The sequence below is a fragment of the Trichechus manatus genome, unplaced genomic scaffold (genome assembly GCF_000243295.1).
Source record: "Trichechus manatus latirostris isolate Lorelei unplaced genomic scaffold, TriManLat1.0 scaffold00098, whole genome shotgun sequence".
NCBI lineage: Eukaryota > Metazoa > Chordata > Mammalia > Sirenia > Trichechidae > Trichechus > Trichechus manatus.
In genome coordinates, this window is record NW_004444034.1 from 4,654,267 (window position 1) to 4,678,572 (window position 24,306).

Genomic DNA, 24,306 nt, shown 5'->3' on the forward strand with positions numbered 1-24,306 from the left:
ACTGCCACCCATCCTCCCTCATTAACATCACAGAGGCAGGTTTACAACATACAGGAAAATCACACAGTACCAGGAATCATGGCCTAGCCAAATTGGTACACACATTTTTTGGGGGACATAATTCAAACCATGACAGTAATGTATAGAGCTACCAGTTCAATTTTAATCCTTAATAAAGTTTTTCTGGTAATAAACCACAAACTTAACTTTCTCCAAACCTGCTCTGTCAGAAAGTATGCTGATGGCTGTAGCAAGATAAGTCATCCCTTTGGCTTTTCATCTTTCACTCTGGTAACCAACCCTGAAATTCATTAAATCAGTTAAATATGTTGTTCACTAAACATCCTGTTTGTGACTTGTTCTTCCCCAGGATACTATAGCCTCCTGGAAAGAAGAATGAATGTATTCTAAAAGTGGGAAGTGGAAATAGGTGTTCAATGAGTGCTTTCTGAAGGGTCTTCATGACACTGTGTATTCCATGTCATATGCAGATCTCTGTGGGTCTGTGTAGACAGGAGGCTTATGTTACAGAACTTTATAAAACCACTCCATTGGAATTTTATGTGTTGCCACATTTATACCCTAGGTGAGCAGCATGTCTGAACCAAGAAAGGCCTTTCAAGTCTCCTACCACTCTGTCAGTCACACATCAGATTCTTCATCGATATTCTCTGACATTTGATTAAGGATGCTGAAGAATTTTAGTACAGGAAAATTCTGCCAAATTTATCATAATTAAAATAACTGAAGAAAATAAAAAGCTGACTGAGTTTATAATAATCTGAAAATTAGTATATTTACAATTCTCAAATATCTTCACTAATGGGTAGGCTGAGCAAATAATCTGAGAAGGTGGATTATATGAAGAAGAACGGGCATCAGGATTGGAGGAAGACTCATTAACAACCTGCGTTAGACAGATGAAGATCAAAGACCACAGCCTTCAGTATGGATCACACCCCAACATGAAGAAAACAAAAATCCTCACAACTGGATCAATAAGCAACATCATGATAAAGAGAGGAAAGATTGAAGTTGTCAAGGATTTCATTTTACTTGGATCCACAATCAATACCCATGGAAGAGGCAGCGAAGAAATCAAAAGATGCATTGTATTGGGCAAATCTACTGCAAAAGACTTCTTTAAAGTGTTGGAAGGCAAATATGTCACCTTGAAGACTAAGGTGCACCTGACCCAAGCCATGGTATTTGCAATCGCATCAAATGCATGCAAAAGCTGGACAATGAATAAGGAAGACAGAAGAAGAATTGACGACTTCAAATTGTGGTGTTGACGAAGAATATTGAATATACCATGGACTGCCAAAAGAATGAACAAATCTGTCTTGGAAGAAGTACAACCAGAATTCTCCTTAGAAGGAAGGATGGCGAGACTACGTCTCACATATACTTGGGACGTGTTGTCAGGAAGGATCAATCCCTGGAGAAGGACATCATGCTTGGTAAAGTACAGAGTCAGTGAGAAAGAGGAAGACCCTCAATGAGATGGACTGACACAGTGGCTACAACAATGGGCTCAAGCATAACAATGATTGTGAGCATGGTGCAGGACCGGGCAGTGTTTCGTTCTGTGGTGCATAAGGTCACTATGAGTCAGAATGGATTCGACGGCACCTAACAACAACAACAACAACAGGGGTAGGTAGTGAGGAAAGGAGACATAGATACTTGAAAATAGCAGCAAGAACTGCTCACCAAAGCTTGTTTACTCTGGAGAGTCAGCCTCGGAGACCAAAACATCCTAAATGATATTGATTAAGATCTCTGCCAGGGTCTATCAAAGATTGTAAAAAATGGAAAAAGGCAAGACTGAAGAAAGTCGCCTTTATTTCAACTAATATTTTTCTGGAGCAGCATTTATAGATGTTCACCTCTGAATAATAATAAAAAAAAATCAGAAGCAATGTTTTGAAATATCATCAAAGTATAGCAGATATTTGTGATAGAATGAGTACTGAGAATGAATATACCAAGGCTGTGAAGTAAGGTAGGCACTGCATGATCATTTTAGGATGCATTTTAGAGCACAGTCTCATTACAATAATACCAATACATCCAGCCTCTGGTCATTTGCAATTGTCTTTTTATCAGGCTCTCCCAAACCAAGTGCTTTGCACTCCTTCACCGTCTTCCTTCATCAATCTCTACTTCTTCCCCTCCCCAGTCCTGCTCCTGCCGTACACAGACCTTCCGATGTCCTCTCCCTACTCATCCTGTCCAAATCAGCTCTCAGAAAGATTTAATTCATCCATTCACAGTGTTATGCTCTCTGGTTCCCTACAAGGGAAACCTCAGACATTGTCTTAGATCAAAGAACCAAATTGTTAATGGTGGCATTTCCACACATTATCTAATAGAAAAGGAAGGTTATTTGGGAAAGATCCAGAAAAGACTTCCTGAATTATCAATACTTCATCTTCTGCCTATTTTGAAGACTGGTGTGGGACTTCAGAGTCAAACAAACCTGTGTTCCCAGCACCATCAATTGCATAACATTAGGCAGTTTCCTTAACCTTCTTGAGCCTCAGTTTCCCTATCTGAAATGGAGGATAACAATATTTACCTTGAAATGTTGCTATGAGGGCCAATAGTCAGCCTTAGGCTCCAGAAGGACATATCAGTTGTTAGGACCGGTCTGTTCTGATTGGTCCTTGCCCATGTGATAAATGTTGTTAAATAATTTGATATCAAATTAGTTATTGAAGTATCAAATTACCTGTTACGGTATATGATAACACCCACTCAGTAAATGGCAGTGGTGATAGTAGTTGCTGCTGTTAATAGCACAGCAAATCAATCAGAGACGCAATGCTGTGCTACCCCAAAACCTTCAATACAATTAATCATCCTATATAGCAAATCCATTTCCCTAGTCCTTGTCACATACTATTCCTTCGATGACTTAAAAAAACTCAAAAAACCAAAGCCATTGTCACCAAGCAATCCTATAGGACAGAGTAGAACTGTTCCATAGGGTTTCCAAGGGGCATCTGGTGGATTTGAACTGCCAACCTTTTGGTTAACAGCCAAACTCTTAACCACTACGCCACCAGGGTTCCCTCAATGACTAAAGTATCTCCTTACTTTCTATTTGCACTGTAGGCCAGAGAACATAGATTTTTTTGTAGCTTTCTTTTTAGAAATTAAGTAAATGTTAACTGCCATCTGTTCACTCTTTTTACCTTAAACACAACCCCTGCTTAAATCAAATCCATCTAAACTTCCCAACCATTCATCAAAAATAGTCAGGAACTAAGAGGGAAAGTATTGATTACAGCATGTTCTAATTCACTTTTCAGCATTTAAAATCCAGTTTGTTTCACTTTTAGGACCTACAGATTAGAAGTCCATTGCAATAACCTCAAAACTTGGGGCTTTCAGAGCTAGATGGATAAAATTTACTAAAAGTATATTTTACTTGAATTAAAATGTGTGTGCTTAAAGAAAAATCTAGTCAATTTCTATACAATAGCTCTTGTTTCATTTGAATGAAGAGTGTTCTGGTTCAAGCTACTCTTGCGTCACCAGGCAATTGTCTCTGGGTCTTTCAGTCTCAGAGGAACTGGCTCTTACATATACCAAACTACATGCCCCACCCTAGAGTACTGAGGTTTCAGAAAACCCCAAAGCCTTGCATGCTGGGGCTTGCTACCCTCTGACAATAATCATACACCATAGGTTGCAGAGAGAGGAGTCTTCTAGCATTTTTTGAAAGTCCCATGTTACAGATGTGCCAATAATGAAAATGATGCAAATGTTCATGGGCTGCTTGCATGTGTGGCTTGTTCCAACAAATCTTCTGTCCAATGTAGAAAAAATTTAGCAGAGGTGTCTACCGTCTGTTAACTTGAATTGTCTTTGTATTTTAAAGTACTGTTAATTGGCAAGACTAAAATCCAAAACCTATTTCCTGGTAAATACTAAATCAGAACGCTTTATGCAGGCTGAAACATCATATTCCTTTGATGTATTTTTACTCTAAAACAAGCTAACCCAGACATGGCAGAATATGTTCATTGAGTATTTCTTTTTTTTCATAGGCATTTGTTTAACTGAGGTCAAGGAGTTTGGTCAATTTGCTGCTGTGCTTAAGCAGGATATAAATTTTTTTCAATCTAAGATTTTTCTTTCTCTTTACCCTTTGTATAAATTGCCTTCAGATTTATCTGGAAAACAAAAACTGGGCTATTCTTATCTGTATTTTTCATATACAAAGTGGTAATTATAACTCTAAATAGAAAGAATTTTTAGTCTTTTTAAAACTGCAACCTTTTGTATTACTTGCACTCTGGCACAATCCCTCCCGTTAATTTATTTCAGTGATAACTCCCACTTCTTTATTAAGAAATTAAGTATTGTGATGGAAACATATGATCCAGCTCCTAATTCTATCACCGTCGATAACTAGGGGCAAGTGATTAACTTTTCATAACACATTTTTAATGATCTGTGAAGTTCAGCAGCTGGGTGAAGATAAATTAAGCGTGCTTTTTGAATAAAAAAAAATACAGAACTGTTTCAGAAGGTTAATTTTTTAAATTGAGATGCAACATTTTGCATAAGCGACTCACATGTACATCTGACCTCGACAAGAGCATACTCAATCCAATTTCTTTGTCCTATTTTACAATTTAATGCAATGGATGAAAGTCAAACTAATCAATGGTGTTAGTCGAGGGAAAAACAAAGCAAAACAACAGTCCAGGAGCAATTTGTAGATATCTGAGGATTTTGGAGCTAGAAGAAACTTTAACCATCAGTTAGTTAACAACAACAAAAGTAGGTTTGAAAAAAAAGGCTCCTTGACTTCAAAGGCAGATTGTTGGTGTGATTGCTACAGCTCTACGAAGGCCAGGTCTTCCATGTGCTTAGGGAAAATTTTCTGATTGTAAAGCCTATTAGGGAGAGACATATCCATGTAACCTGACCTTGAGCCTTGCTTAGAGGTCAGTCTGTACCCTTCTAGGGCTCTAAGAAAAAAATTACTCACCCTTTGATTGGCAAAGCCCTCTTGCTTGGGAATAGACTGTAGGGGTAGAGGAGGCTTGGATAAATAAGAATTCTGCCTTGAACTGATGATGTTCAGAACAATAAAAACTACTTATTGTTCCTATTGAAAAGTTGTATTCATTGGTGTCTGAATTGCATAATTGCCAAGAATATAGTGATCATAATATGTTCTGATTTATTATGTGTAGGGAGAGGGATTCTAGCCCTAGATTCCAGAGAGGCAGGACATGATCACAGCAACGTTGCCTGTGGAAAGTGGGCAGGCCCACGAAACAAGGTGTCAGACTGGACACTAAGGATAGAGACAGTCACCCAGGGACCCATGGGAATGGGCACAGCTGATGGAGTCTAGTAGTAAAGACAATGAATAGCCAAGACTAGGTTTCATTTTTCTGCACTTTCATGTTATTCTCAAGTCTGCAATACCACAACTTGTCCTAGTGACATCTATGCATTGTGCAATACAAGGAGGACCTTGTGGACAATTCTAAGGTGAAGTAAACCAGAGACAGCAGCAGTGGCATCAAGAAGCATTATGAGCTAGCAGGAAGCAGTGAGCAGAGGGACCAGAGAAGCAGACCAGAAGAAGTGACAAGCAGCACTCAGGATGAATTCATGCAATCTGAAGACTCTCAGAAATTAGAGGTGTGGGGAATACAATAAAGACTGTACATCCTACCGTATGGGGTCTATAGCTGTGTTTATTGAGTTTCAAAGGCAAGATGACCCCTCAAACCTGAAGACCATGAGGGCATTATGGTTACATCCTTCAGATACTTGTTGGTTGAGAAAATACGTAACAGATACCAAGCTACTATGAATTAAATACTTTAAATAATTAATAGTTTTTTTATATTTTTTTTATTGTACTTCAGGTGAAGGCTTACAGAACAAATAGTTTCTCATGAAACAGTAGTACACATATTGTTTTATGACATTGGTTAACAACCCCACAACATGTCAACCCTCTAACTTCTCAACCTTTTCTTTTCGGTGAAAATACACATAGCCAAAGATATACCATTTCAAAAATTTCTACATGCACAGTTCAGTGACATTGACTATGTTCTTCCAATTGTACTGTTATTCTCACTTAAGATGAAGGCTTACAAACAAAATAGTTTCTCATTTAACAGTTACTACAAATGTTGCCCTATGATAGTGGTTAACAATCTCACAGAACATCAACAATATCCTTACTCAACCTTGGGTTCTCTATCACCAGCTTCCTTGTCCCTTTCTGCCTTCTGAACCTTGTCACTGGACTACTGTACCTTGTTAGTCTCATTTGGTTTTACGGGGCTGTCCACTCCCAGGCTGAACGGTGAACCTCGGAGACAACTTCACCAGTGAGCTAAAAGGGTGTCTGGGGGCCATACTCTCGGGGTTTCTCCAGTCTCCTTTAGGCCAGTAAATCTGGTCTTTTTTTTTTTGTGAGTTAGAATTATGTTCTGCATCCTTCTCCAGCTCTGTCCAGAACCCTCTGTTGTGATCCTGGTCAGAGCAGTCAGTGGTGGTAGCTGGGCCCCATCTAGCTGTATTGGACTCAGTCCGGTGGAGGCCTTGGTAGCTGTGGACAATTAGTCCTTCGGAGTAATCTTTTCCTTGTATCCTGTTCTCTTCATTCTCCCTTTCTCCCGAAGGGATGAGGCCAGCGGAGTATCTTAGATGGCCGCTCACAGGGTTTTAAGACCCCAGACACTACTCACAAAGGTAGAATGTAGAACATTGTCTTTATAAGCTGTGTTATGCTGATTGAGCTAGATGTTCCCCGAGACCATGGTCCCCACAGCCCTCCGCCCAGCAATTCAGTCCCTCAGGGAGTTTGGATGTGTCTATGGGGCTTCCATGACCTTTCCTTGTACAAGTTGTGCTAGTTTCCCCTGTATTGTGTACTGTTTCACCCTTCACCCAAGATACCACTTTAATAGTTATTTTTAAATAATAATAATCTAGATACCAAACAAACCCACTGCCATCAAGTCGTTTCTGACTCATAGCAACCCTACAGGACACAGTAAAACTGCCCCATAGGGTTTCCAAGGCTGTAAATCTTTACGAAAGGACACTTCCACATCTTTCTCCCACAGAGCAGCTGGTGGGTTTGAACCACTGATCTTTTGGTTAGCAGCTGAGCACTTTAAAATCTGTGCCACCAGAGCTCCTAATAATCTATATATATTTGAAAAATGGCAGTATATGTGGGTATGCATCTGTATTTATTTAGACACACATACATGGCTCTGTAAACACCCTAACACTTCTACAGAATTTTAGAAGACCAAGATCCACATGTTGGCAAACACTGGACTGTATCACAGAACATGACCCTAGTTGCTGGCATCCTTATCTCCAGCTGTGTCTCCTCCATAACAATAGCCTTAATCTCTAACATGTAAGCCTTCCTTTACCTATCTTTAATTCTTTCCTCTTCCATTTAGAATTATAGACTCTTGAACCAAAAAAAAAAATTTTTAGAGCCCATCTAATCTAATCCCCTCAGTTGGTTCTTTGAGATTGAAAAACTAAACAGTAACTATGATCCTCAACTTTCAGTGGACAATTCCAGGGGGACTCAGCAGCATTGGAGAATAGAATGCAGAAATCTGTCACGCTAGATTATAACCCACAAGTCCAATCAGTTGTTTAGGCCAGAGTCCTAGAAGCAGATTTTGAGCAGTGAAAGCTTGCCACCACTTGCGGGCTGTGGGCTAACACGTTAGTGGTATTTTTTTCCTAGGCCCTTGCCAAGCCTCATTTGTTAGACTATGTACAGTCACATGGTAGAGACCCATTCTTAAGGGAAAAATAAAATACAATCACTCTTGAAAATTCTGAATTATTTTCAGTGGGGCTGGAATGGAGAACCTCATTTAATTAGCAAGTGCAATAAAGATGTGACATTTAAAAACAAATTATGACACATTTCCATCCTTCACTGGTACACTGACTGGTGATATATTTCTCTTTTATGGTTGCCATTTCAAAGTTTTAATTGCTTTGGCTTAATTGGTTTAATCCAAATCCAGAAAATGTCAATTCAGTAATTACCCCTGTGCTATTAGAATCAGATTCATTTATTGAGCAAAAGAAAATTGACTTCAGAAAGGGAAAAACAATTACAGTGTAATATCAGGGGAAATCTTATACCATTGGGGTATCATGAAAACACATTGCATATGACTGCAACGGTTTACTATACAGGAGCAAAATAAAATGTTCTTTTTTTCAATTCTAAGCAGTAATTTACCAAATAAATACTAAGTATAAATTAGCTAATCCAAAATCACTTTCATTCATTTAGAAATGTATTAATTCATTTGGAAACTATCTGTTTAGTGCCACTTATATGTCAGACAAAATAATTATGTATTTGCTTTCATAGAATATAATAGGTGAGAAAGAACAATAACACAAATCCATATATAATTACAAAATATGGTAAATATTAGATGAAAAATTACAAGGTGCTATGTGAGTATACAGAGCCTTGGTGGTATGCTAGTTTAGTGCTCTGCTGCTAACTGAAAGGTTGGTGGTTCAAACCTAGCAGCCACTCTGTGGGAGAAAGATGTGGCAGTTGACCGTAAAGATTACAGCCTTGGAAACCCTATGGGGCAGTTCTACTCTGTCCTATAGCGTCATTATGAGTTGGAATCAACTTGACAGCAATGGATTTATGTGGGTGTATCAGGAACTGACTCGTTGACAATCTGAGTTGAGAGATGAAGGACAAAATAGCTAGGTGGCATTGCAGTAGGAAAGGAGTATTTCATGCAGAGGACAAGAGCACAGCACATTTCAGAGACTGAAGGAAGGGCCAGCGTGGCCAGAGTTCAGAGAAGAGAGAAAATGGTCCAAGATGAAATGGATTGGTTAGCAGGGACCATTTTCAGACATACTCCCATCTGCCACCAGATTTAGGCCACTAGATATGTGTGTTCTTCCTGGCTGGAGAACCCGCCTTCCAAAGCTTCTCTTCACCTGGTCAACAACTCCTCAAAATTTAGGCCTTGACTCAGATACCACTTTATCTGGGAAGCACTTATCCTTGCACTGACTGTATTCCAAATACATAGGACAGCTTCGAACATGTATTTCATTATTTGAATGAATTGAATACGTGAATCAAGAGAGACCTGGACAGTTTGACAGTACTGCCTAAGGTCACACAGTTTTGGACTGTAGAGTGAGAAGATGCAGGCCTCCTGCCCCAGTTGCAGTGTTGCTTTCCCTCCATCATGCTAACACCTGCCTTACAATCTCAATTGCATTAGCTCTCTTCATTAAGTCTTAGAAACATCCTCTTCATGTGGCTTCAAAATGCTACAAATCTATACTATAGGTTACGATTCTTACACCTAAAACAGACAAAGCCTTCTTGGGCTCCTCTGGGAAGCAGTAGCCTAGGCTCCTGTGCTCCTGTGGCACTCTCAAATGCTCCTGCAACGTTTTGCACATTGCTCTCCCTCCCCATGATACTGAGATTAGGACCATGCTGGATTCATTTTGCATCTTTGGTACCCAGAATATTTCTTAGTACAGAGTAGTACTTAATATTTGTTGAACTTAATGGCACCCCGGAGCCAAAAACATCCAAATAAGGACAACTAAAGTGATGTACGAGATGGCAAGAGAAAATTGATGCAAGAATAAGAAGGCAGTCTAAAATGATAATGGCTCTGCCATCTAGAGAAGGGAGTTTGAGAAAAGACATGGCTCTTGCTAAGGTAAAGAATCAAGAAGGTGATAGAGAAAATGGTGCCACTGCTGGCAATAAGTACCTCTCCTGGTATGTACCATCCCGCCTCTTTTTATTCAGGACAGAGAACTGGAGTTGGAAAAAAAGCAGCACTCACTTTCAGACAGCTAGACAATTAAGTAGGAAAGTTGACTCCTAGAGCGCTTTCTACACCTGCTCTGCTAGGAAGCCTACAGCTAGCTGTGGAGAAGCTGGTTTTGTTTTGCAGGTGTTGCAGGTTCCTGAAATGGCAGAATCAGAGTCAGCAAATCGTGATGGAAATAGAACTAAACTGGGAGCAGATATCTAAGTGTTAATCCTGGTCCTGTCCTGTGGCCTCCTGCAAGTTTCTGAGCCTCACCTTCCTCCTCTGTGAAATAAGGAGTTTGAACTAGATGGTCTCCAACAGTCCTTTCTGGTTCAGAGAGACTCCCATTTATGGGCTTGGCACGTGGATTTTCCTGATGCAGCTCCACAACCAAAGGTGAGAAGAAGACTGGCAATCTGGTTAATGCATGCAATGCAGACACCCAGACTCATCCTTTTGGCTCCTGTAACTTCACCTGGACTAGCTGAGGTCACATACCCATGACTATGTCCTTTCACCCACATGTGGTAAACACAGCCGAAAGCTTTATTAATAAAATAATAAAGATATGGGAAGGGTGTAAAGCAGTGGTTTACAAATACCAAATTCAGGAGGAAAATTTTTGAAAACACAAGTTCCAAAGCCTTGCCCAACATCTCCTGAACCAGAATCTCTAAGGCGAGCCCTAGGAATCTGAATTTTTTACAAAGCTCCTCAGCGATTGTCATAATCAATGATCATTTTCAAAGAAAAAGTTAGTGTTAATCTGTAGACCACTTTCACGTGAATCATCTAAGATGCTTGTTAAAAATATCTGCGAGTGGGGTGCTAGATTCTGCATTTTAACAATTATTTCAATGATTCCTACAAATACCAGCATCATCCATAAAGTAGTTTATGCTGACAAATGAAATTTTTATGTGGACAAACATTCAAGGTCTACCAAACAATATAGTAAATATAAGACCAGATTGTGAGCACAGGTTTATGTCATTATTAATATTTATATTACATTGTTCCATTGTTTTATTTAATCCTCATAATAAGCCTGAGATATAAGAACTATTATCCTTATTTTACAGACAATCTGAAGCATTAGAGAGTTTAGGTAACTTGCTCTAAATCACAAGATTAATAAATTTATGTACTGGAATTGAAAATTAATGCCACTTATCTAAGAACAGCCTACTTTTCCACAGAAAGTATAACAACAGTTTATTACACCTTCTAATGAAACAATTTGCTGAGATCATATCTGAAGAAACAAGTTAAAAATAGCCTCAGTTCCTGTTGGTTGGTTTTATTAACTACTACACAAATGCTAATGTCATTATAATAATCTTAGATTAGCCAAGATAAAGTGACTATTACCTACTAAGCAACAATGTCTCAGGGATTTCCTGGAATCATACAGTGATCTCAGGCAGTCATCATTTCTAGTCAACAACCTCCAAACACAAATATTTACAGCTGAGAAGCCCAGCATATGCTGTCCAAGGTCTCAGCTAAAAAGGGGCTCAACCAGCTGCAGACCTTAGTTACCTGGCTCTGCTTCACTGGTCTGTCTGTACACCATTAACCCTTGACTCTGTGCTCTTACATATGACAATTATTTGCTTTAGTGCTAGAATAGGACTTCATTAGACTTCAAATTTTCTTTCAGGAAATAAAATTAAAGAGGCATTTTTAGGACAAAGTTCTCTTCTCACTGGTTCCTCTAAATTCATTTAATATAATATGTTTGTGAAAAGGCGTGTTTGTCTTGTACTCTTAGTAAATTGAAATAGGAAGGTTCTCTCAGATTTCCCATCTCTGAGTTAACCAGAGTTGGGTACAGCACAATAATAGGTATTTCATAAATATAATGAAACTAAAAGGACGTTAGCTATTATGAGAGCTAGCTTTGATTTTTTTTTGGTTTACTAAAAGTGTTAACAAAAAATACTAAACTTGACCAAATCCATATACCTTTTAACAGAACACAAATTCTTTCCTGTGTTCACATTCTACACTTTTCCTCTTATAATTTGTGTTATGGACTTACAGAATATGTAGACAGAGATCTTTTCAAAAAGGGGAAAAATAATGAAATGACATCAAGAAAGTTAAATTGTTGAAAAATAAATAAAATATTCATTAGTTATAGATAGAATTGGTGAAGGTTTTATTTGAAGTTTTGATTTGTTTGTTTTGTTCTTTGAGGGGTGGCAGATTTTTGTGTATATTTTATTCCCATTCAAATTTTACATAACAACTCAGATTGTATAATTATATCCTGTCGAGGGTTTTAGAAGGAGCTATTTCTTTTACAAAATCAATATCTAATTTCCCAAATAAAGAAGAAAAGCATACTTACGAATCTCCTGGTTAATATCTGCTATTATTTCTAAGACAGGTTTGGAAAGAAATTCTGATAGACTTTCTTTCCTGCAAATTAAAAGGAAAACAAAAAACCTATGAAGAACCAGAAAAGCTGAAAATCGATTAAGATAATAAAATTTTAACTATCTCGGCTGTTTAATATTGAACTAAAACTGGTAAACACCATGACTTACCTGACTTTCTTGAGAACAGTGGAACCTCCAATATAACAACAAATTTTCTATTAAAAATCAAAGAGGATTCATTTCAAGCAACTGATACTAATGTCTAGGATTTCCTGCTACAAAGCCCAGTGGATAATTACAATACTAATGCTATTAAGGATCAATATCAAGTTGAGAAAATTGTCACCTAAAAATGACTGACCATTAAACACTTGTAGGCACAAAGAAATAACTAAGAAAATATTTGGCATAACTACACCTTTGGGAGGAGCCCTGGTGGCTCAGTGGTTAAGAGCTCAGCTGCTAACCAAAAGGTGGGCAGTTAGAATCCACCAGCCACTCCTTGGAAACCCTACGGGGCAGTTTTACTCTTTCCTATAGGTTCACTATGAATCGAAATCGACTCGACAGCACCGGGTTTTTATTACACCTTTGGGATGTTGAAGAAAAATGCTACTTTTCTGGAATATGACGTGGGAGAATCTTCTACATCTTTCCTAAGTGCCCTGAGGCATTGTACAAATATTCTCAGCATCCATGTGGGATCTTGTACAAGTAATCCAACCATCTTGCTCCTAAAACTATATACATATAATAAACTAAAACCTGTTGCCTTCGAGTTGATTCTGACTCATAGCGACCCTATACATATAATTCCTGTTTACAGAAGTAACCCTGTAACACTCGACACAAGAAGGGTGAAAAATAACAGGAGTATGAACCATCAGTATTCACATTAGCTACTCATGGCGACAAGGCACTTCACAAATTCCCTCTACCACACTCCCATTGTCCTAGTTCAGCCTGCCATCCACTCTTCCTGGACTATTGCAACAACCTCCTTGTACCCCTTGACTTCCTTGTCCTCATTCTTACTTTCTGCAAATCCGTTCTTTACACAGAGGTTAGGTGGAATTACTTCAAAGTAAATATACTCATGACCATTCTAAGAGTAATCCTTCACAGCCTTCCCACCACCTATGAGATAGCAGCCAAGACTTTTCACATGGTACGTGATGCCCTGAAGGAGCTAGTCCCAGTCTATTTCTCCATTTCACCCACACCCATCCTGCACTAACCCTGCAGCTCCTCAGTCACACCCAGCAGATGGCATTGCTGTGCCTTGTTGCTTGTGTGGCTGAAGTTCTTTGCCCCCAGTCCGCCACCCCCACCCTGCTCCGTCTCTGTCCCCTGATAATGTCTATTCATCCTTTCAGAGTCATTTGGGCCTTTCTTTCCAAGGTGCCTTCTTTGGCCCCCTCAGGTTAGGTAGGTCTCCTCCTCTGTGCTCTCGAACAATTCTGACATATCTCTATCATTGCACTGATCACACGCGCTATAAATTTCCGAGTAGTGTCTGCCTTTCCTTCCCCACTTCACACAAGTTTTTTAAAGCATTTTGAGGACATGGACTGTGACTCATTCATCTTGTCCCTAGCACACTGTTTCACACATGGTAAGAAGAATGCAAAAAATCTCAGTTGAATATCTAGGTGCACGAGGTGCTTTTCAGACACAGAGCTGCCTGGAAGCATACTTTATCACCTTGGAAGAATTTAAAAATCAACAGAGGACATCTTTTAACCTCATTCTTATACCCAGCTTCCCATGTGGTGTATGCTGTTCCCCTCACTCTGTATCTGGGACTGTTTCCCTCTTATTGAGTCCTATGTGTGCAGGCAGAATATATATAAGGAACCGAGAAGAGGAAGAGAAAAATAAATGAAGCAGCATCATAGGGGAAGCAGTAATAAAATAAAATGTAAAAACTTTAAACTTTATATAATACAATCCAAATAATGCATCCCTGAAAACACACTTTTTTAGCCCTAATTTTTTCAACTATTTACATAGAGGCCTTAGCAAACATCTAGTGGAAACTACAAACAGGTATCCAGTTAGAAGTCAGAAAAATTAGACTTTCTATATTTCCTTCTTTAAAGTGCATATTTAAACATCCTTATAATTGTTTTTTTTTTTTTTTTTGGCTTTAACAAAGAGAAATTTATTCTCTCACAGTCCAGTAGGCTACAAGTCCAAATTTAGGGTGTCAGCTCCAAGGGAATGCTTTCTCCGTTGGGTCTGGAGGAAGATCCCTGTCATCAACTTCCCTTGGTCTGGGAGCAAGCTTTTAAGACCCCAGATGCTACTCACCACATTGGGATGTAGAACATACACCCTATGAGCTATATTATGCCAATTAACTGAGTTGTCCTGCGAGATTACAGCCCTAAGCCTTCAAATCCAGAAAACCAATCTTGCAAGGTGTTTGGTTATGTCTAAGAAGTATCCATAACTGTGTCCCTTACATGGGTTATTATATATATAGATATACATGCGTGCACACACATACCTGTATGTACATATGCCTATAGATACATCTATCTGTGAACACATATGTATCCACATATTCATACCCATCCACATATATATCTATATACATATTAGTGTATTTTGGTTGTTGTTGGTGCTGTTGCAAAATTATATTTGTCATATTCTTTACCAAAAATATCCTTTTCTCTCGTGCGCATCTTAGTGACATCATTTACCTTGGTCAAGCTGTGTACACTTCACCCACATTCGATGCTACCTTTCCCATCACCAGAATAAACATCCTTATAATTTTTATACTTTCCTTGATTAAATGTTTGTTCTTACTTTATGAATTTCTACCTGTCTCTGTCCTTTCCAATAGAACAAAAAAAGAAGAAGAAATATAAGAGGACTGAAATAGTTATTTTTCCTTCCTCACTTTTTTGAGCTTATGACACATGCAAATATAATGATGCAATGGACTTTGACAATAGTATTTCATACATAGTTTTGATTCCACATATACATCAAAATTCAAATTTACAGGGGATATGCTAAATACAAATGCTCTGTAGGTGAAGAGACTAAGAGAGTCTCTCGTTATCCTTTAAGTTATCAATTATCAAAAATTTTACTAACAAAATTATAGTACTTCTTGAAAAGGTTTCAAGAATAGTGACATATCCTTAACCAAAAAAAAAAAAAATTGTGCAGACATCCTCAGTACACGTATATTTATTTTTGTAAGTTATAAGAACTACTATACTAAGATACTAATAGAATGTATGTGCTATAAAATACATTAACAGAAATTAAAAATATGATAAAAATAAATATATAATAGGTATTCTAATATGTTCTTCCTAAACTTAAACATAAGATGCAGTATTTGCAAGACCTTGCTACCATACAAGTCTAATTCTCTCTCCACTACTTCTACTGGGACTTCAATTAAATCCAGAGAAAACCTGGTAATATTCGTAGTAGCTAAGAGGTATCAACAGTACTGGTGACACAATGGTTAAGCGCTTGCCTGCTAACCGAAACGTCAGCAGTTCAAATCCCCCAGCTATTCCACGGAAGAAAAGGCGATGTGCTCCCATGAAGATTGCAGCCTAGGAAACTCTATGCGGCAGTTCTGCTCTGTCATTATGTTTGCTATTAGTTGGAATCAACTTGATGGTACACTCCAAGAAATACCAAAGGGAAAAAGCCAGTGTTCTCACCACCAGGAGCAAAGTAAAGATGGTAGATCAACAGAAATCTATCGTATTAGAAATATACTCAGAAATCTTGAAAATCATCTAATCCAGTGGTTTCAAAGTATTATTTTTAGGCCAGGAATATCTATCCATCTATACGCATATGCATATACATATATATATATATATATATATATTTTTTTCCAAATGAACTTTTTAGCAGATGGCCAATATATAAGACAGACACAAGCAGAGCTGCTCTGGCTACTCAGGCTTTGGGTCAAATACTCTAACCACTTTCTCTCCCTCCTCTCCTCCTCCTCCTGGGGTGCAGTGTGAATACTGCCACACTGCCATTTCAGAGATGAGACTAATAGGCTGGAGATGGAATAAGAGCAGCCATTTCAACACAGAATGTGATAAAATAGCTAAAATTATTAGGTAGTCGTCTATCTTCGCTTTTAAATGAATATCCCAATCTGATCTCAGTTGTAAATGTAAACACTTAAAATATGAGCAGGTCTTCCCTGCTGGCACAAACAGTTAAGCGCTTGACTAGTAGTAGAAAAATTATTGGTTCGAACCCACCCAGAGGTGCCTCGAGAGTCAGGCCTGGCAATCTGCTTCTGAAAGGTTGTAGCCTTGAAAACCCTGCGGACCACAGTTCTCATGCACACGTGGGGTCTCCATAAGCTGGAATTGACTTGACAGCAACTAACAACAACAAAATATGAGCTGAAAGAATTAAGGTAATTTTCGCTTCCAGTGTTTGATAAAGTAATGAATCCTTATTTTTTCCTGCAAATATATATTTTCTAACTTGAAAGTTTTATTTACTCAAGCAGGAGCAATGTTAATGTGCGATAATTTGCATAAAGAAGAAGGGTCCAGCTCCCCTCAGGCGCAAAACTTCAGCAAGTGTCCAAAACTTCAGAAATCAAAATAAATAATATTTAATGCATTATTTTTAAAAATTTAAATTAATGCAAAAAATACACGATGAATAAAATACCAGATTTTAAAATAAAGACGGGATTTGACCCAGCTATAAGTCAGAAATGACTCGACGGCAGTGAGTTTCATTTTTTTTTAATTACACAATTTACAGGAGAAAGATGTGGCAGTCTCCTTCTGCAAAGATTTACAGCCTTGGAAGCCCTATGAGGCAGCTCGACTATGTCCTGTAGGGTGACTATGAGTCAGAATTGATTCAATAGCAATGGTTTTGGTGTTTTTTGTTTTTTTTTTTTTGCACAATTTTACCTCACACACTTCTTCCTAGCCCTAGTCATGGTCCAGAGACTTTTCTGAAATGAGGAAGAGCAAAACTAAAAGCTATTTCAGGTTAGTTGTATTACATAAATTTCTGCCTCTGTAACACTTAACATTGTAAAAGAAAAAGAAAATGTAGTTTTGAGAACAAAGTCCAGTCAACAGTATGTTGGCTGATATAGACCTTTCCACCCGAGTCTATAGGACTGGGGATTAGGTTAAGAAGTTTGGCAACAAATAAACAACCAGAGAACGATAACATATGAGGGATTTAGTCCAGGCTTGCTTTTGAGTTATTTTACCAGTTCAACAAGCTACTAAATGTAGTTACAGCTGCTTCAATAGGCTTTCTTTTCCTTTTCTTTTGCTTTGTTTTTAAAAGCAAGTCATAGTTTACAATGCATAACAACCTGAAAGTAGAAATATGCCAGGTGAAAATGATCTTAACCAATTTTAAAAGGCTGTTCTTAAGAGGCTATATTTAACCTCTTAAGCACTTCAATGTTCACCATTGAGCAAAAATTAAACACATGAATTATTGTCACATTAGAGAGCATGTGCATTTGTGAGGATGTTTTCCATCCACAGGACCCAAATGAATTAGTTTAGGAAAACAAATAACTCCATGCCTAACACATAGTAGGCACTTAACACATTTATTGAATGAATGAATGAAAACTGAAGAAAGGCTGGAAACAAGGTAGAAAAGGACCAGATTATAAAGAGTTTTGAAACAGAGATTTTAAGCTGTGCGCTTTTTGAGCAGAGATTTAGCCAAAAAATAAAAATAAAAACTGGTTCTTTCAAAGAAAGGAGTGAATTGACAGAGAGAAAACAGTATATCCAGCTAAAAGGCTCTTCAAGTAATCTTGATGATGGACAACAAAGGCCCAAGAAAGGTGAAGAGAGTAAGAACAGAGTATGGAAGGTATTCCAGATAATGCTGGTTGCCTCCAATAGCTCTTCTCTCTTCTATGGAAATAGAAATTTTAGCTGGGTCCATAGCTTAGGACTGCATTACCAAGCCTCCATGCTGCTAGGTATGACTATACAACTACCTTTTGTCATTCAAACGTGAGCTATGAGCAGAAATGGTGTATCAACGAGAGGGGAGCATGGCCTCTCCTCTTTTCTCCTTTCTGAAAACTGGAAACTCAGTCCAACCTCCACCTGATGAACAAGGACAACACCTTAGGGATGGAAGAGCAACAAGATGGAAGGAGCCTGCATTCTTACAGGGTCAATCCACTATACCAGCCCTCCACCACCTATGTGGACTATACTGGAGATAGAATTAAACTTACATTATATTTAATCCATTGCTATTTTTGGACATTGTCATAACTTTCAAACTCATGTCCTAACTAATACAGATGGTTATAAAAAACATTTCAAAATAGAAAGATTCCAGTGATAGGCTCTAGTGAATAAGAAAGAGAGGTAAACTGAAATAATTCCAAGTTTTTATGTATAAGTAACAGTTGCCATCAAGTCAATTTCAACTCATAATGACCCCACGTGTATCAGAGGAGAACTGTGCTCCATAGAGTTTTCAATAGCTGATGTTTTGGAAATAGATCACCAGGCCATTCTTCTAAGGTACTGTGGGTGAACTTGAACCACCAACCTTTTGGTTAGCAGCCATGAGTGTTAAATGTTTGCACCACCCAGGGACTCCATGTATAGGGAACTAGAAAAATAGCTGAACCACTAATGAAATAACAGGTAAGAGGGATGATAGCAGAAGACGTGAGGGGAAATGCAAGTAAGTAACTGAAACTATAGGACTCAGATAAGAGGAAAAAATTGAAAATGAACATTTCAATGATTTTTTTACAGTATAGGTAGTTGAAAATACGAGAATTGCTGGAACCTTAGACTAAGATCAGAGTGTTCCAAGGGACTGAACGATGGGGTTTTCTCACAAAAGGAAGGAGGAAAACACAAGTAATTAGCAAGGAAAGAAGATGAATGTTATTATCTTACATAGGAGAGGGGTAATGATTGAAAACATGTTGTTGTTGTTGTTAGGTGCCGTCGAGTCAGTTCTGACTCACAGTGACCCTACATACAACAGAACTAAACACTGCCCAGTCTTGCACCATCCTCAAATTCATTGCTATGTTTGAGCCTGTTGCTGCAGCCACTGCGTCACTCCATCTCGTTAAGGGTCTTCCTCTTTTTCTCTAACCCTCTATTTTACCAAGCATGATGGCCTTCTCCAGGAACTGGTCCCCACTGATAACCATAACGAGGCCATCCTCACTTCTAAGAAGCATTCTTGTACTTCTTCCAAGACAGATTTGTTTGTCTTCTGGCAGTCCATGGTATATTCAATATTCTTCTCCAACACCATAACTCAAAGGTATCAGTTCTTCTCTGGTCTTCCTTAGTCATTGTCCAGTTCTCACATGAGGCAATTAAAAATACCATGGGTAGGTTCAGGCGCACCTTAATCTTCAAAGTGACTTCTTTGCTTTTTAACACTAATGTAAAGAGGTCTTTTGCAGCAGATTTGCCCATTTGATTTCTTGACTGCTGCTTCCGTGGGCATTGATCGTGGATTCAAGTAAAATGAAATCCTTAACAACTTCGATATTTTCTCCATTTATCATGATGTTGCATATTGGTCCAGTTGTGAGGGGTTTTTTTTTCCTTTACGTTGAGGTACAATCCATATTGAAGGCTGCAGTCTTTGATCTTTATCATTAAGTCCTTCAAGTTCTCTTCACTTTTAGCAAGCAAGGTTGTGTCATGTGCATATCACAGGTTGTTCTTCATATAGTCTGACTTCTTGGATTATCTGCTCAGCATACAGATTGAATAAATATGGTAAAAGGATACAACCCTGATGCACACCTTTCTTGATTTTAAACCACACAGTATCCCTTGTTCTGTTCCAACGACTGCCTCTTGGTATGTGTACAGGTTCTGCATGAGCACAGCTCTTACAATGAGAGTTCTGGAATTCTCATTCTTCACAGTGTTATCCATGATTTGTTATGATTCACACAGTCAAATGTCTTTGCATAGTTAAAAAACACAGGTAGAAAACGTCTTTCTGGTATTTTCTGCTTTCAGCCAAGATCCATCTGACATAATCAGTGATATCCCTCATTCCACATCCTCTTGTGAATCTGGCTTGTATTTCTGGCAGTTCCCTGTTGATGTACTGCTGCAACCATTTTTTAATTATCTTCAGCAAAATTTTATTTGCATATGATATTCTTCGATAATTTCCTCATTCTGTTGAATCACCTTTCTTTGGAATGGGCACAAATATGGATGTCTTCCAGGTAGCTATCTTCTGTGAAATCATGGAATAACAGAATTAACCTTGATTTAAGCTGACAAACAAAAAGGAATTTGATGTGGTCTGAACATTTTAAATCCATTTAAAGTTCTCATGAAAAATTAAAGCAAACATTTCTTGAAAAAGAAAAGCATTAATCAGGGCTCTGAACAAGCCAGGTCTCGATCTTGCTTCAGTTTCAATTTAAATTTCCAAATTCCAAGAGGAAAAAGAACAAACAACAAGTAATTATATCATTCTCCTTAGCCCCCTTTTTTTTTAATTCTCACAATAGAGGGGGACATGAAGTGAGAAGAATAGAGGGAAATGGAAGCAGAAGTGGTTTTGCTATTGTCCTCATCCTCTCTGGGAGGCCGATGTTTATAAGTGGAAATGTCAAATTGAAACAAAAGCCTTCTCCCCATCTTTTGTTAAGCTACATTCAAAGATACAGTGGATCTAAATTCAACATTAAAACCTTGAAGTTAATAAAGTTAATATAAAGTTTGCAGAATAGAAGTCAACTGTTACTAAAAGAAGCAAGAGTTTGGAAATCTTTATCACTTACCAGATGCATTCAATTTCCAATTACTAGAATGTCACCAGTATTCCAGAACCCTCAAAGCAACATTACAATATGGCCCTCAGCAGTTCTTCTCCACCTGGTCTGGGTCATCCAACCATGAAGACATTTTTTAGGGAGGAGTCAGACAGACCAAAGACTTCTGTTTTTCATTCTACTGTCCACCTCGGATTGATGAAAGCTCATCATACTAGCTTTTCTTGAAGATTTTCTCTCTAGCTTTTAGCCTGCAGGAAGTACATTACAGCTGCCCAAGGGACAGCAGGGAAGATTCCAGGATTCTGTACCACTGTCTTTCCAGTGAAGTCAATTATACTAATTCACTTTATCTCTTTCCTTTGAAGAGAAGTCTGTTAGTAATCTCCTTTTCCTCTTCACATCATGATTGCATTATCCATGGTCATTCCAATTGCTTTGGGGATAGTTTTTGTTGTTGCTGTTTCTGCTGTTATGCTTGAGTTTCATAATCAGTCTTCTTCTAAGTTCTTAACAGTGGCTCAAATTTTGAGATTCCACTCCCATTTGTTTTTTTACATAATGACCAGACTTTACTTTTTATTCCTCCAAGTGGATGAGGGCAGGAAGGCCTTAATAACCTTTCCTTTCTAAATGGCTGCAAAATACCTGAACAAAGATTGCCATACACCATCAAATTAGCCAGGGTTGGGAAGTAGCTTTTTCTTTATTCTCAATTGGTATAAGGGAAGGAGGCGGTCTGGTGGCACCATGGTTAAGCACTTGACTGCTAAATGAAAGGTCAGTGGTTCAAACCCACCAGCTGCTCTGTGGGAGAAAGATCTGGCAGCCTGCTTCTGTAAATACTACAGCCTTAGAAACCTCATGGAGTAGTTCAGCTCTGTGCTACAGAGTCACTATGAGTTGCAATCAACCTATGGCAATATTTTTTTTTTTTTTAAAAAGGGAAGGGTGTGTGTTGTGTGTGTGTGTGTGTTTGTGGTGGAGGTTGTGTTACCTGGAACTCAGCATTCAACATGGAAAAGTATCATTGCTTTACTCCCATCTGTTCTGTGCACGCCCTGAGGTGTGGCTTGGGTGGTTCTGGATTTCCTGGCATTTAACATACAACTGGTGGTGCAGTGGTTAAAGCTCCACAGGAGAAAGATATGGAAGCCTGTTTCCATAGAGATTTACAGCCTTGGAAAATCCTATGGGGTCTCTATGAGTTGGAATCGACTTGATGGAAGTGGGTTTGGTTTTGGTTTTTTAACATACAACCTGAAAGTCACTCATATCATTCAAAAAAGCCCCTTTCCCTACCCTCTTCTCGTGTGCCACATAAAACCACAATATCAAATCAGCATATTCATACTTAATATAAGCTATTCACTGATTCAGATCCTTAATGTTTGCTTTCAAAGCTTCAGTAAAAGAAGTAACTTTTAAGTCATTCCAACAATATTAAACTTGTTAGCCTACATTAATTACTTGCTTATATCATAATCTTCAGACACCAGGAAATTAACCAATAAGCCTCATATGTGTTCCATATGACTTATAATATTTTAATAGATATATCTGGGATTAAAGAGGAAACTTTTCATCTCAGTTAATAAAATAATTTTGATGCCAATAATAAAATAAATTTTAACTCTAACTCCAATAATGTTATTTCTGTACTAGCAGATTTACATCTGGCATTCAAACATTTATATTCACTAACAAAAGTCAATGAGTACCATGTTTCATATTAAAGTGACTATACCAACTCCTCGGGAGGGAAGGGAGCTAACTATTGCTGACTGTCCATGATTTTCCAGATGCTTTAAACATTCTCTCATTGAACCCTTACAAAAGACCCTCAGAAAGAAATCTTAATACCACCTGTCATGGATAGAATTATGTCCCCCCCACAATGTGTGTATCAATTTGGCTGGGCCCTGATTTTCAGTATCGTGTGGTTGTCCTCCATTTTGTGATTGTAATTTTATATTAAAGAGGATTAGGGTCGGATTGTAACACCCTTACTGAGATCATATCCCTGATCCAATGTAAAGGGAGTTTCCCTAGGGTGTGGCCTGCACCACCTTTTATCTTACAAGAGATGAAAGGGAAGCAAGCAGAGAATTGCGGACCTCATATCACCAAGAAAGCAGCACTAGGAGCAGAGTGCATCCTTTGGACCTGGAGTCCCTGTGCTGCGGAGCTCCTTGACCAAGGTAAGATTGATGACTAAGACAGAATTTCGTACCAGGAGTGGGGTGCTGCTCTAACTGATACTTAAAATGTGGAAGCAGTTTTGAAACTGTGAATGGATAGAGGAGCAGCAGCAGCAGAGGACCAGCAGCAGCAGAGAACCTACAGCAGCAGAGAAGTGGCAGCAGCAGAGAAGCAGCAACAGCAGAACCAGGAGACCAGCGCCAGACGGTGCTGGACTGACCCACAGAGCAAGAGGGCTGAGTACTTGTATGCAGGAGGCTTCCTGGCAGAATAGGTTGCCTCCAGGCACTTACCAGTGGAGCTACGGAGCTTTGGAACACTTTCCCCAGCAGGGCAGATGTGGGCGTGAGGCCTGAGGGCCGAGAGGCCATATGAAGCAGAAACTGAAGAGACAAGGAACACAAGAAGCCAAGTTGCCTCAGTCTCAAAAGGTATGGCCAGGACCTCTGGGGTTTCAAAGGGTAGAGCCATACCCTCTGGTGTTTCTAAGTATGGAGTCACCACTCAGAAGGACTAGGAGAACAGTGTGCCTAAAGCTGAGGGAGCAGAGTTGCTGTCCCAGTGGGCCTGGAAGGCAGAGCTGAAGCCCAGAGCCGAGGGGCCTCTGCTCAGAATCTGGAGACTGTGGCCAATATCTGGAGTCTGGAGGGCAGGGCCATTGTGCAGATTGTCTCAGAGAACAGAGGATTATTTTCAAGACTTGGGGGCTAATGTAATGTGTTCTGTTGACTTGTTTGATGTCTATTATTCCTTTTTCCTCCAGTTTTTCCCATTTGTAATGGAAACATCCAGCTTGTGCCTGTTCTGCCATTGTACCCTTGGAAGCAGATAACTTGTATTCTAGATTTCACAGATGAAGAGGAATTTTTGGATTTGGGACTTGGAGTTAAGACTTTTCTATGATATGATGGGATGAATATGTTTTGCATGTTGCAAGGATGTGATTTTGGGGGGGCCAAAGGGTGGAATGTCATGGATTGAATTATGTCCCCCCAAAAATGTGTGTATCAATTTGGCTGGGCCATGATTCCCAGTATTGTGTAGTCGTCCTCCATTTTGT

At 38.8% G+C, this 24,306-nt stretch overlaps 1 protein-coding gene across 2 annotated transcripts in view; it reads right to left on the bottom strand.

The window, feature by feature from the left end:
* The window catches only part of PKIB (cAMP-dependent protein kinase inhibitor beta), a 122,088-nt gene that overhangs the window by 31,918 nt on the left and 65,864 nt on the right, over nucleotides 1-24,306 (bottom strand). The window contains exon 2 of one of the 2 annotated variants that reach the window (XM_023737172.1): nucleotides 12,217-12,287. The exons of the other annotated variant lie outside the window; for it this stretch is intronic. The gene's annotated coding sequence lies outside the window, so the exon portion shown is untranslated. The remainder of the gene's footprint in view (nucleotides 1-12,216; nucleotides 12,288-24,306) is intronic. 2 annotated transcript variants of the gene reach the window in all.